At 43.0% G+C, this 11,314-nt stretch overlaps 1 protein-coding gene across 8 annotated transcripts in view; it reads right to left on the bottom strand.

The window, feature by feature from the left end:
• Positions 1-2,900: 2,900 nt before the first annotated feature.
• Positions 2,901-11,314, bottom strand: part of MBNL3 (muscleblind like splicing regulator 3) — a 96,541-nt gene continuing 88,127 nt past the window's right edge. For all 8 annotated transcript variants that reach the window (XR_011049169.1, XR_011049170.1, XM_068412088.1 and 5 more), the window contains one exon: positions 2,901-10,640. The gene's annotated coding sequence lies outside the window, so the exon portion shown is untranslated. The remainder of the gene's footprint in view (positions 10,641-11,314) is intronic.

Raw genomic sequence — 11,314 nt, 5'->3', positions numbered from 1 at the left:
CTGCAGCAGAAACACCACCACGGAGATGAGCTGAATTAGGGTGGCATAAAGCGTTAAAGCAGAAGCCACATCGATCATAAACGCAGGCTTTGAGCACGCGATGGCTGCAGAGGGGAGGAAGGCAGCAGCTCCCTGGGGAAGGCGCAGATAACAAGTTACGAGCAAATAATTTACACGCACCGTGGAGCAAAGCAGGAGCACCTCTGCACAACCCAGCTGCAAAGAGATAAACGGTGCGGCAGCATCGTACCACAGCCTCCTGCCTGGCTGCGGTGGTCCTCGCTGCAGCAGCCAGCACGGGTGTCGCAGTGCCGTTGCCTCGGGGCTGGATTTACACATTGGCAGCCAGGGCAAGGGCAGCGGGAACAGCCGGGGAGAGGATGGAGAGTGCTGCTACTAAAGGGACCGGCAGAGCCACCCTGAAAAGGCAAAATGAAGAGGAAAGGGTAAAGGCATTTGCAGAAAACATCTTCCAGCTGAGGTAAGCCCAGCCAGGACTCTGTCAGAGCCAACTTGCTGGGCACCTGCTCCTCCAAGCCTGTCCTTGTGGCCTTCAGGCTCGGCTCTTCCCACATCCGTGCAGGTCCCTCTGCCCGCAGACACCCCAGAGGACTTCCAGACCCTTCACAGCGATCGCTGTTCGGGATGTGCTGCCATGTTGGAGATGGGCTCGAGGCAGGGTCCCACCTGGGCTGGAAGGGGCACGTTGGTCAATCGTCTGCAGCAACAGCTCAGAGCAGAGTGAGAGGGGACGGGCTACTCCTCGTGCTGCAACACGCTCTGACATGACCCTTCCTGGGAAGGGTTAACCGGCTGCTTGCACTGGAAGAAGGTATTTTAGACCCAGCTCATCAGGGATTAGCCAAACATTTCTTCCTTCAGTCTCCTTTTTCTCCTAACAAATAGACGAATGTTCTCTATTTATCCAGTACTAAATCCAGATTGAATAAAAACTGGCTTTGGACTACAGAGGCCCATCTGAATATGGAGCAAGCCTTGAAAAATAGATTTTTCTTCCCCCATGTTTCCCACCGAAGCTTCAACAGCCAAAGAGCTAAACTGAGATTTTGATTAGACTTCACTTTCCTGCACAAATGTGCCCCAGTGGAGAGGAAGATAAGACAGGCCGGGTGCTGCAATATTTCCTAATAACACGGGCTGTAAATACAGTATCACGTATAGTTTGCTCAGACCCTTTAATCCAACTTCATCTATAAGGCAGTTTGCAGCAGCTCCTCCCATGACTCCTGCAAATGGGCCGCAGGTGAAATCCCACATCCCTGGCCCAGGGATCCTGTTCAGCCTTGAAACACAACTTAAAGTCTCTTGTTAACAGGCCACCCTTGAATTTCAGTGCTAGTGCGGGACTCACATCCCCAACCTTCCCCACAGGGGATGCTTCTCTTGAGTGAAGCTGGTGTCCCCAAGCAGCCAAGGCTCAGCCGTTCCCATGGCTCTGAGGAAAGCATCCCCTGCAAGTCCCCATCCCCTTCCCGCTGAGGAAGCCAACCCAGAGGAAAGCTGGTAATAAAAACTCGTAACAATTCAGGAAGGATCCCACACCACGACCGGCACACCACAACATCTACTGCTTAGAAAAGTTTCAGTTCCCTGTTTTTTGGTTTTAGGAACAATTCAGACATTTAATTGTGCCATCAGATGAGGCAGGAGTAATTTATAGAAAAAAGCTGCAAGTGGCCTTGACACACAAATGGAGTCAATTAACCTGCGAGGAAAAGTCAGGGAACCAGGCTGAGGAAAAAGACACAGTTATATAATTTGTGCTGGGCTCGGTCTGTCTTTTCTCAAAGTCAATGACTTGTCCTACTAAGGGTGATGGGGAGGAGTGGTGTCAGCACAGCCTCCTCCTGCAGCGTGCCTCCTCGCCGTGCCTGCCCCCAAGCAGCTCTAGCAAACCTGCATCCCCTGAAAATACTTAAATTTTCAAACTCCTGTTTCCACCCCCACCCCCCTACTCCCCGACTCAGATTCTTGAACTCCTTTGGGTAAACAACCGATGATCCCCCCCCGTGCTGCACTCCTGTTGGCATCAAACCCCTCTCATTGCACCCTCTGGGCTCGCCTGTCACCTTGGTGTCCCCCGTGCGGCTGCAGCCTGGGTGCTGAGGCCAGAACACCACTCAGACGGTAGCAGAGTTACTCACATCTTCAGGGGCTTCCCAACATAGTCTTCTGCTGTCCCTGAGATGAGTGACGCTGCAGCCCGGCCCGGCCACGCTCCTCAGCTTGGTGCCTCCTCCAGCTGGACCCAACGTGTTGAGACCGGCCGGTAAAAGCTAAAGCATTTAGGTATCGACTGACAATCTCCAGCCAGTTTAAGGGTAAAAGACCCCTTTTAGGGCAATGCTCTTGGCACGTGGGTGGCAACCGAGGTGACAATGCCTCCGAGCAATTTTCTTACCTCTAAAACTATGCGACATTACAGAAGGGACAAACAAACTCGCCAAGAAGCAATATTCTCTTGCAGAAGTCTAGACCAAGCTCAGCTGCAGTCGCTCTGGGCCGCGGCGAGAGGCATCCCCACGGCCAGAGGTGTGAGCCCGGGGCTGAGCCGGGCACTCGGAGGAGAGCTGGGGACTCCGGGCCGCTGCCAAAGGGAGCTTAGTGTTGTATTACTGCAGTGGGACGTTCAAAACGGTATGTGACACAAACACTGAAAGAGAAAAATTAACACACACACCACTGTGCTACAAAAGCTGCAGGCCTTTGAATGATAGTCAATTTATTCTTCACGGTTATCTTCAAATGCACAGCTCTGATCTCCTCTCTAATCACATCACAGCTAGGGTCAGGAAGGAAGCATGGAAAAATACAAACCAAGCATACTGTATCACGTGTGTCTCGAAGGTCTAAGGCACAAGAGAAACCAAAAGGCAGCATCTGGAAAGTTTTACTTTTTATTTTTTCTAAAATACAAATGTCTTTCTTGTGTTAGTAACTTTAATAGGACAGGCCGAATGCATCCGAGAAAAAGGAGGCACTGGCTACAGAATTCAAAATACTGAAGGTATTTTCTGGAAAGGAATTTATTCCCTCGTTCTACACTTTAGAGATAACATTGAATCAAATTCATTAGTTATTATCTTTACATCAGAATCTTTAAAGTTTGGGACTAATAAACTAGAACTTGAAAAGTTTTTAAAGTAAACTCCTATTAATGTGTCGATATGGATCCATAAAAAACATAACCAAGAATTTTATACACTTTATTAAAAGATCAAAAAATAAACAATAACAATATAGAAGTAACATACTAAAATGAGTAGCATTATGCACATTTCTAAAGCACGTACAAGCACTACAGCAATATAACGTGGCAAAAAGAAAAAGAAATTCAAAGCGTACACCCTGTCGGTAGCAGTTGAGGGAATGAACTATCGTGTTATGGAACTGAAATATTGCATTAGCCTACGCTTGTCTGCATCCAATGATATTTTAATTTCTTACAATTCCACAGGGCTAACTGTAATTGTTTGTATATATTTTCTAAACTATACCATTAAATTGATATCTAACATTTCCCTTACTTTGTTTTACCAGAAATGCCTATGAAAGAAGAATGTGCTTCAAAGATCTACTTTACACAGTACAGTATAAATGTTTTTTATATATGTAAATTAAAAATTTACAACTGAGGAGAACACTGTCTCTTTGATTTTAGTGATTGCCTAAAATACAATTCGCTATTTATAGAAAAAAAAAAAGTGATCTGTTGTCAGGTGATATAATAAAGAGTGTGGGGAGTCTTGGTTTGTTTTCATGATTTTAAATAAAATTTAATTAAAACAAAGCTAATTGGGAAGAAAAAAAAAATCCCATAATCCAATATAAGAATGGTCTTATCATCCCCTCATCTGCTAGGATACAAAAGCCATGGCAACAAAATCATTTGGCTTCCACCACTATCAAATAGCATCTGTGTACAGTAATAAAGAACTGGAACCTTGTAATTCGGTGTCAGGTAATTCTCTCTGTTGTGTGTTTGGAAAAATAACTTCATTTTATTTAATAGTTGTGTTATTTTTGCATGTTTAAGTATCTCATTTGAGAGGCATACAGAGTTATTTTTGATGATAGAGGATGTCAGTAAAGATCACTAGCAAAGATTTTAGCAGTGTTGTCATGATCATGCTCATACCCCAGCGAAAAGAAGTTTGACCAGCTACAATTCATTTCACATAGTGCAAAATACTTGTCTCCCATAATCCTATAAATGAGAAAGAGCTCGATTACAAAAACTGATTACGGCAAAGGGAAGCGTTAATAGAATTAGCTGATGATTTCGTATTAAAATCTAGGTTATTATAACATCCATGAAGAGAGGCAACATCTGATATTTTTTCCCCGTTAAAGACACTGGGACCACATGATGCTACAGCTCTGATTCAGCAAACCACCCGTCTACACAAACCCCGTGGTGCCATGCAGGCTGGCTGGGCACTCGCTGCCCTCTGAGGAGGCAGAAACCTCCGAGATGCCAGCAGCGCTGGCCAAAGAGCAGGTCCTGCACTTGGCAGGGACACCTGAGCCCCCGACCCTGGAACAGGCAGGAAAGGGAGACAGTGACATCAGGTGCCACCACCCACCGGTTCTGCTCTGGGGTGCTTGACTCATCACTTGAGCTGGGACCAGCCTCGCGGCAAGACCAACGACCTTTCTGAAGCAAATCTGGGGCTTGGGTTTTGCAAAAAAAAAAACAAAAAACAAAAAACACTGACTTGTTCCAATCAAAAATAAACGGGTCAACACAGGCGCTTCGGCTTCTCCAAAATCCCCCGGCCCTGCAGAGCCCTGGCAGTACCACCAACACGGTGGGAAGGGAACTGAGAGGCTGCTCAGCAGGCTGGGGGGTCACCAAGGCTGTGCTCTCCTTTGGTGGCAACTCAATGGGGCTTGTTAATCCCAGCCAGAAGCACCACGCTGGCCATGCTGCTACGACCAGCCTCCACCTCCCTGCCCCACCATCCACCAGCCAGCGCTGCCACGTGGCCAGAACCTCTGGCTCCCTCAAACGAACACCACGGCTGTTGAACACTGGCAGAGGAAGCCAGCCCAAGACAACCCCAAACCAGCCCCATCCTTCCACTGCTCATCAGTCCCTTTCATTGTGTTACCTTGCCCCAAAAGGGTACAAAAAAAAAAAAAAAAAAAAAAAAAAAATCAGGACGTTGCAACATTACCAATTCCCTCTGGGGCTTAAAACACTCGCTGCAATGACAGCCAGCTCTAACAGATAAACACTTCCAGCTAGAAATAGGATCAGGTGCTAGGAACAATGTCTGTATGCCGCCATGGATCTATGAGTCCTAACAGGATTCACTGAGAACACAACCTATCAGATACACAACACAGGGTGCGTTTGAAAATGTAGGCCGATTAAAAAAGAAAAAAAGTAACTGAAATCTTTGCTAGTGACCTTACTAATTAATTACGCACTGTTTCCCATTTCTCTGTGCTGCAGGTTGGAGCTGACCTGTTATCAGTCTGCTGTATAATAAGCTATGGCAAACTACAAAGCTTTTACAACAGCAAAGCAACATCATGCTTTCAGATAAGTTTTATAGCAAAAAACTCCTCCTTTTCAAAGCCTTAGTAATACCTATCTCTTTTACAAACTTCTCCTGTATTATTACAGACTTTTTATATTCAAAATAAGTTCCAAGGATTTCTTTCGTGGACTATGTACATAAGTGCAAAAAAGGTGTGTCTCACACATTCGTACACTAACTGAATCAGTTTAACTGCAGCATATTTGTATCTTCAACACTGTTACGGGGTCATTCCACAATATTTTTTTTTTCTTATGTACAGTTTTTGCTAATATAAATTAGTATTAAAATAGTTATATGCTTAATTATTTAGCCCTGATTGTAACATAATCGCGTGAGTGCTCAATTTCTGGAGAAAAGAAAATTGCAGGCAGAGCTACAGTACTGAAACAGATTAATTCTGAATTCCCACTGTGTGAATGGATGTGAAATGAAAGCAAGACCGGTCACTACACCATAAATACAGGCTGTCGTTGTTTTCGAAGTGAAAATACTGTGGAATAACCCTTGCCACACAACAATTTCTACAAGCTATAAAACCTGACTCTAAATCCATGTGTTGTAAACTTCTTGACTGAAAAAGTGACGTTAAAGACACAAATTCAGCGTTCACATGGGACTTTGGGATTTTAAAAATATTCAATCATATCTTTATCTGACAGTATCGAACTGTACCTTTAACAAGCTCATACTGTTACACATCACTTTTAATTTACATGTGAAAATTTCACAAATAATGTATACAAAGGTAGCCATGTTGTAGTTTTGTTGCCATAGCAACAACAACTTAATATAATTAGTTAACAATGAATCTATCATTGTAGGAGTTACATACAAAGTTAATTTTGTTCTTAAACTGTAAACTATACAAACTAGTTATGGACTGTATTCTATACCTTACCATGCTTCAGTGTTGGTTTAGAATATAACTAAATGGGCTGAATACATGTATTAAAAATGTTAAACTTTCTCTAACTCTCCTTCAAAATTAAATTCATTAGTTACTAAAGATACCAAAAAAAGCAATAATGAAAACCTTAAAAACTAATGGTAGAGAAATGAAAATATATGACATGAATTAATGCGTTGTAGCCTAGTAACAATGTGTCATAGCTATATTTACATTTGGATTAGGCTATCAACTATTTTTTTTTTTTAAAGTTATTACAGTCTTTAACATACAGTATATACTCTAAGGCCTTCAACAGGCACGTGGTAAAATCAGGTCAATATCAAACTAAATCCATTCAACAGGAATGGGAAATTAGATTTTCCTCATAAATTTCACCTTTTTCAATTTTCATGTGTGTGAAATGTACAAGGGATAAACAAAACGAGGACTCCAGTTTCTCAATCATTGTGTACCCGCGTGTCCTAGAGCTACCCTACCCTGTCAGCCCGCAGCTCGCAAGCTGGAGGAGAAGACGTCTTGCCCGGCACACATATCTCCTCCTCTGGCCAGCTGCACCCACAAGACACGTACCCATGTCCATCGCCGCCTCCACGGTGGTGGCCCAGCGCCGGTGGGACGTCCATCGCCACCAGCACGTCGCGAGGACCCCGCTGTGGGAAGCCGGAGCGCCGGTGTGGCTGCGGCTGGTGGCCAGCCCGGCGGCGACGCTGTTCGGGACCACTCTTGAGTGCAGTGCGACATGGCAAGGATGGATGGCAGAAAGGAAAAGCGCTCCGGAGTGCTCGGGAAGGGGCTGGCACGGGCTGGCCAGGGAGGTAACGGGTTCCAGAACATCACGATGCAAAAATACATGGTCAAAAATCATCAGCTAGAAATTTCCAGCTAAAAAACATGGCTGATTGTGAAATCATGTTCCAAATTACTAAAACCACTGTATTTAACAAAAATAATCTTAATAGTTTTATGAATCCATTTTATTTTAAATCCCTCTTTTATTGTCTGCTTATGTTACAGTTTAGTAGCAGTACTTTTTATCGAAACTACTAACAACCTTTTTCCGTGAAAATGATCAATCTCAGCTTTCATTTTCCCTCTGCATGACCCGTTTTATCCAAGTTTCAGCATTTCTTGCATATTGTTTGCATAAGGCTGAGAGAAATGGACAAAGAGAAATAACTTTGGATAAATAAAAAATATAGGTTCATGGAAAGTGGGAAGCTTATAAAAATGTTACTAAAATTATATCGATTTAAACAAACTTACATACATCTCTTGTCAAATAAAGGATGATATTCATGCTTTTATGACATTGTTTAGAGTCACTAACTAGCTCGGTGACTTTGTAATAGTCTATTTAGGAAATTTATAGTCTGGCGACTTTTTTTTTCTTTTCTTTCTTGAACAAAGAAAATTAGAGCAAGTCATTGCACAACTAGTTTAAATAGTGCTACCTCAAAATGGCATTTTTGCCGAGATTGTTTTGAATTTGGTGAAGTTTAGTGCTTCAAGCTTTTCCTTCCTTAAACTCATTTACAAATTAACTCTAAATTTGCCAGCAATATAAAAACTGTTGTGGCACCTAATATAACTACCCTGAACATCCCTCATTGGACCTCTTTAATAAAAAATAATCCTTAAATGCTTTTTTTTTTTCAGTGCTTTAAATGTGACATGAAAACAGCTGTATTCTAGGTTTACATTCTATGCACATCTATGCCAGATGTTTAAGTCGATAAATAAAATAGGAGGTTACATCAAAGTGTCAAGATATACAAAAACCCATTTAGCACTGAAAAAATTCCAACCTCCTCAAACTCATAAAGCCATACAAGCTTGAATGCATCCTTTCTGGCTTAAGAAGATCAGCTCTGTTCTTTGTTGAGGCACTGGCACAGGTTGTGCAAAACCCATTTTTGATACACAAATAATTTCAAACAGGAAGTACTCAAATCCACTTTTTCCACTAACAATGTTATGGTTTTGGGAAACAGAAACTCAGTGGTGAAAAGAACAGGTAACGCGGTCGCCAACATAAATGAGAGTCACTGATTCCAGGCAATGCTGCTGCTTGTGAATGCTGATGGCTGGGGAACATCTATGGACACAAGTGACTGCCAAAACATGGGGTTCATAAAGGAGGGTCCTGGGAGGAGGGCGGGGGGGAATGTTTTTTCCCCTCTCTCAGGGTTTGGTTCAAAGCCTGCTGAAATGAATGGAGAGACTCCTTCCAGCTCAAGGCCTTTTTCAGCTGGGCTCTTCAAAGGTTCTTGCTATGAATGAGTCTCCATGGGCAGACGGTCAGAGCCTGCTCTGGAACGCACTGGTTGTGCGCTAGATGACCCCCCATCACTTGTGGTCCATGGAGATACACATCTAGCAAACTATCTGCACTCACACTGGAGGAGAGGGGGCAAGGAAAGTCTCTAACCAAGGCCAACGAACTTGGAAAAGAAAAGAAAACCTGGTTGTCAGAATTTGGCACCCTACAGAACCACTGTGAGCTGGCCTCTTGCTTGGTTTCAATAATGATTCTTCTTGTATGGAGTTCATGGATTTACAGCAGCAAATCCATCTCCTCCATAATGCCAATGATACTGTAGAGCTATGACAGGGATGAATTTGGCTGTATCCTCAACCAAAATGCATTCTGCAGCCAGATTGTTCAGCAACGCAGCGTAATGACAGGCTGGGCTGCCCAGGGTGCACGGGCTGGAAATCGTTTTATTCGTGCGTACTAAAAGGAGGTATTGAGAACTAGCCCTTGTTGTGCGGCGAACACTGCTCTTGATCAAATAGAAGGTACCAAAATAAATCCACTGACCTACAGGAGCTCCATTAAGATGAATGTTTATCTACGGTAGAAAGCTTATGCTTAGCTTTTTCCTGCTTTGTTACTGCTGTGTTTACTTTAAAGGGCCAGAGATCACAGGGACAAAAATCACCCACTTACGGAAAATGGTGATTAAATAACTGGTGCATGCTGACAGAATTTCAAGAGCCACGTAAAATTTTAGGCTGAAATGTTTCAGCATGCTTAGTGGAGGGAGACAAGCCCCTGGACACAGTATTACCCAGCTTGGGCTATGTCATGGCTATGGGTCCCCTCCAGCTACCGGCTGGCATTTGCTCCTCTCCAACACACAGAGTCTTTGCCCAACCGAAGCCATTTCACTACACCACCTATTTTTGTTTTGTTTTGACTGCATGATGAGAACAGCAAGAGAGATTGTGCGCCGTTTGCAGCTGAGAATGCACTTCAATGGACAACAGAACTGCAGAAATCCCTTGATGCTTACCGCTGTCTGAGCAAATCATTCCTGTCCCCTTACTGAGCCTGGGCTTTTGTGGGTTTTTTCCCAAAAGTTTCCAGAATCAGCTCATTGTATTGAAAGAAATACCCTGAGCTGGACTAAAATGACAGCTGTCCTTTTATATCACTTGTACTAAAAATTTGGAGACTATCTGAAGGCAAATTTTAAATTATAAAAGGAGCATTTAACACAAGCAACTTTAAGCTGACATTAACAGCAAAATCCAGCCAAGGGCAGAACATTCCTGTGTCGTGTTTTTCAAGCACATAATTCCTGTTTCCCACCATAACATTTTTAGTAAAAAACAAAACCCCATAAAACCTACAGTATATGAAAACTTAAGACATAACAATAATGAAAAAATGGTATTGAGTATACTTGATAATGATGTACACTTTAAAACAAATCAATAGACTATGATGTAAACAAAACAGTAAGATAACACTTTAAAAACAAGACAAACATTTATCCATCGATAGTATACAGTAAACCAACAGTCCGCTGTGCAGATGCACTTATCAGGATGGTAGTCATAAAATGATTAAGTGTGTTAAAGTAATGTGTTATAAAAGTCTATTATAATTTCCTACTTGTATATCTCATATAACAGAGCGCTGTTTGTTAATTGTTTCTATAGTGCTTTTTTTTTTTTCTTTTTTTTTTTCTTTTTTTGACATTCCCATTGATCAGTTTTTGGTTAACATGTAGGCTGCAACAGGCTTACTGTAGAGGTGGTAGAGAACGATAGAGGGAAGAGGGGATATATACAGAAAGGCCATGCGCAGCTTCCCACCAAGAAGTCCTGGTGCTCCACAATTTTACTGTTCAGAATTTCAACATGGTCTGCTGCAGGGGAAAGAACAACAAAGAAAGAGTGAGAAGTTAGAGTGAGATATCTCTATATTTTAATAAAAGTCACTCTAATTTACGTCCTCACTGTGTTGCCCAAGAGGTTGCCATTAGTATGCTGCAGAGAGAAAACATTTTATTCTCTTAATTTTCTGATGTAGGGTGAAATTGCTAATAACACACTTGGCATCTTCTTTAATCTGCACTTAGGGCTTTCCATTTCCAGTGCGCTTCACACACACCGACAAGACAATTAGTGAAAGAGGGAGGTGGGCGAATAATAGTCTTATTTTCAGACAGGATGGCAGGTAGAGAGTGACTAAGGAGAGGACCGAAAGAATCCCTGACCCCTGTTTCCTTTGAAGAGAGCTACAGATAGTCACCTTAAAATCTGACCCTAAGGAGCCACGAGCCAAAGGCGAATCGGGCCCAGAGACAAAAAAAAAGACACAGAAACCCTGTGCTCACAGGACCCTCTTCTGGGAGCAAATCGCCTCTCTTGGGATGTACTCATGAAAACCCTCCCCTGAAGGACCCAACACTCGTCTCCTACTAGGACCTCGTCAACCATGGAGAAGAAGAAAAACATCTGCGAGAGCAGCAAGTGTTTCAATTACCCAATTCCTACTCAGGGCAGCTTTGGGAATTGCCCCTCAGAACTGCAGAGTGCC

The sequence above is a fragment of the Nyctibius grandis genome, chromosome 13 (genome assembly GCF_013368605.1).
Source record: "Nyctibius grandis isolate bNycGra1 chromosome 13, bNycGra1.pri, whole genome shotgun sequence".
Classification (NCBI taxonomy): domain Eukaryota; kingdom Metazoa; phylum Chordata; class Aves; order Nyctibiiformes; family Nyctibiidae; genus Nyctibius; species Nyctibius grandis.
The sequence above is the reverse complement of the archived record's forward strand: the minus strand, read 5'-3'. Positions and strand labels throughout refer to the sequence as shown.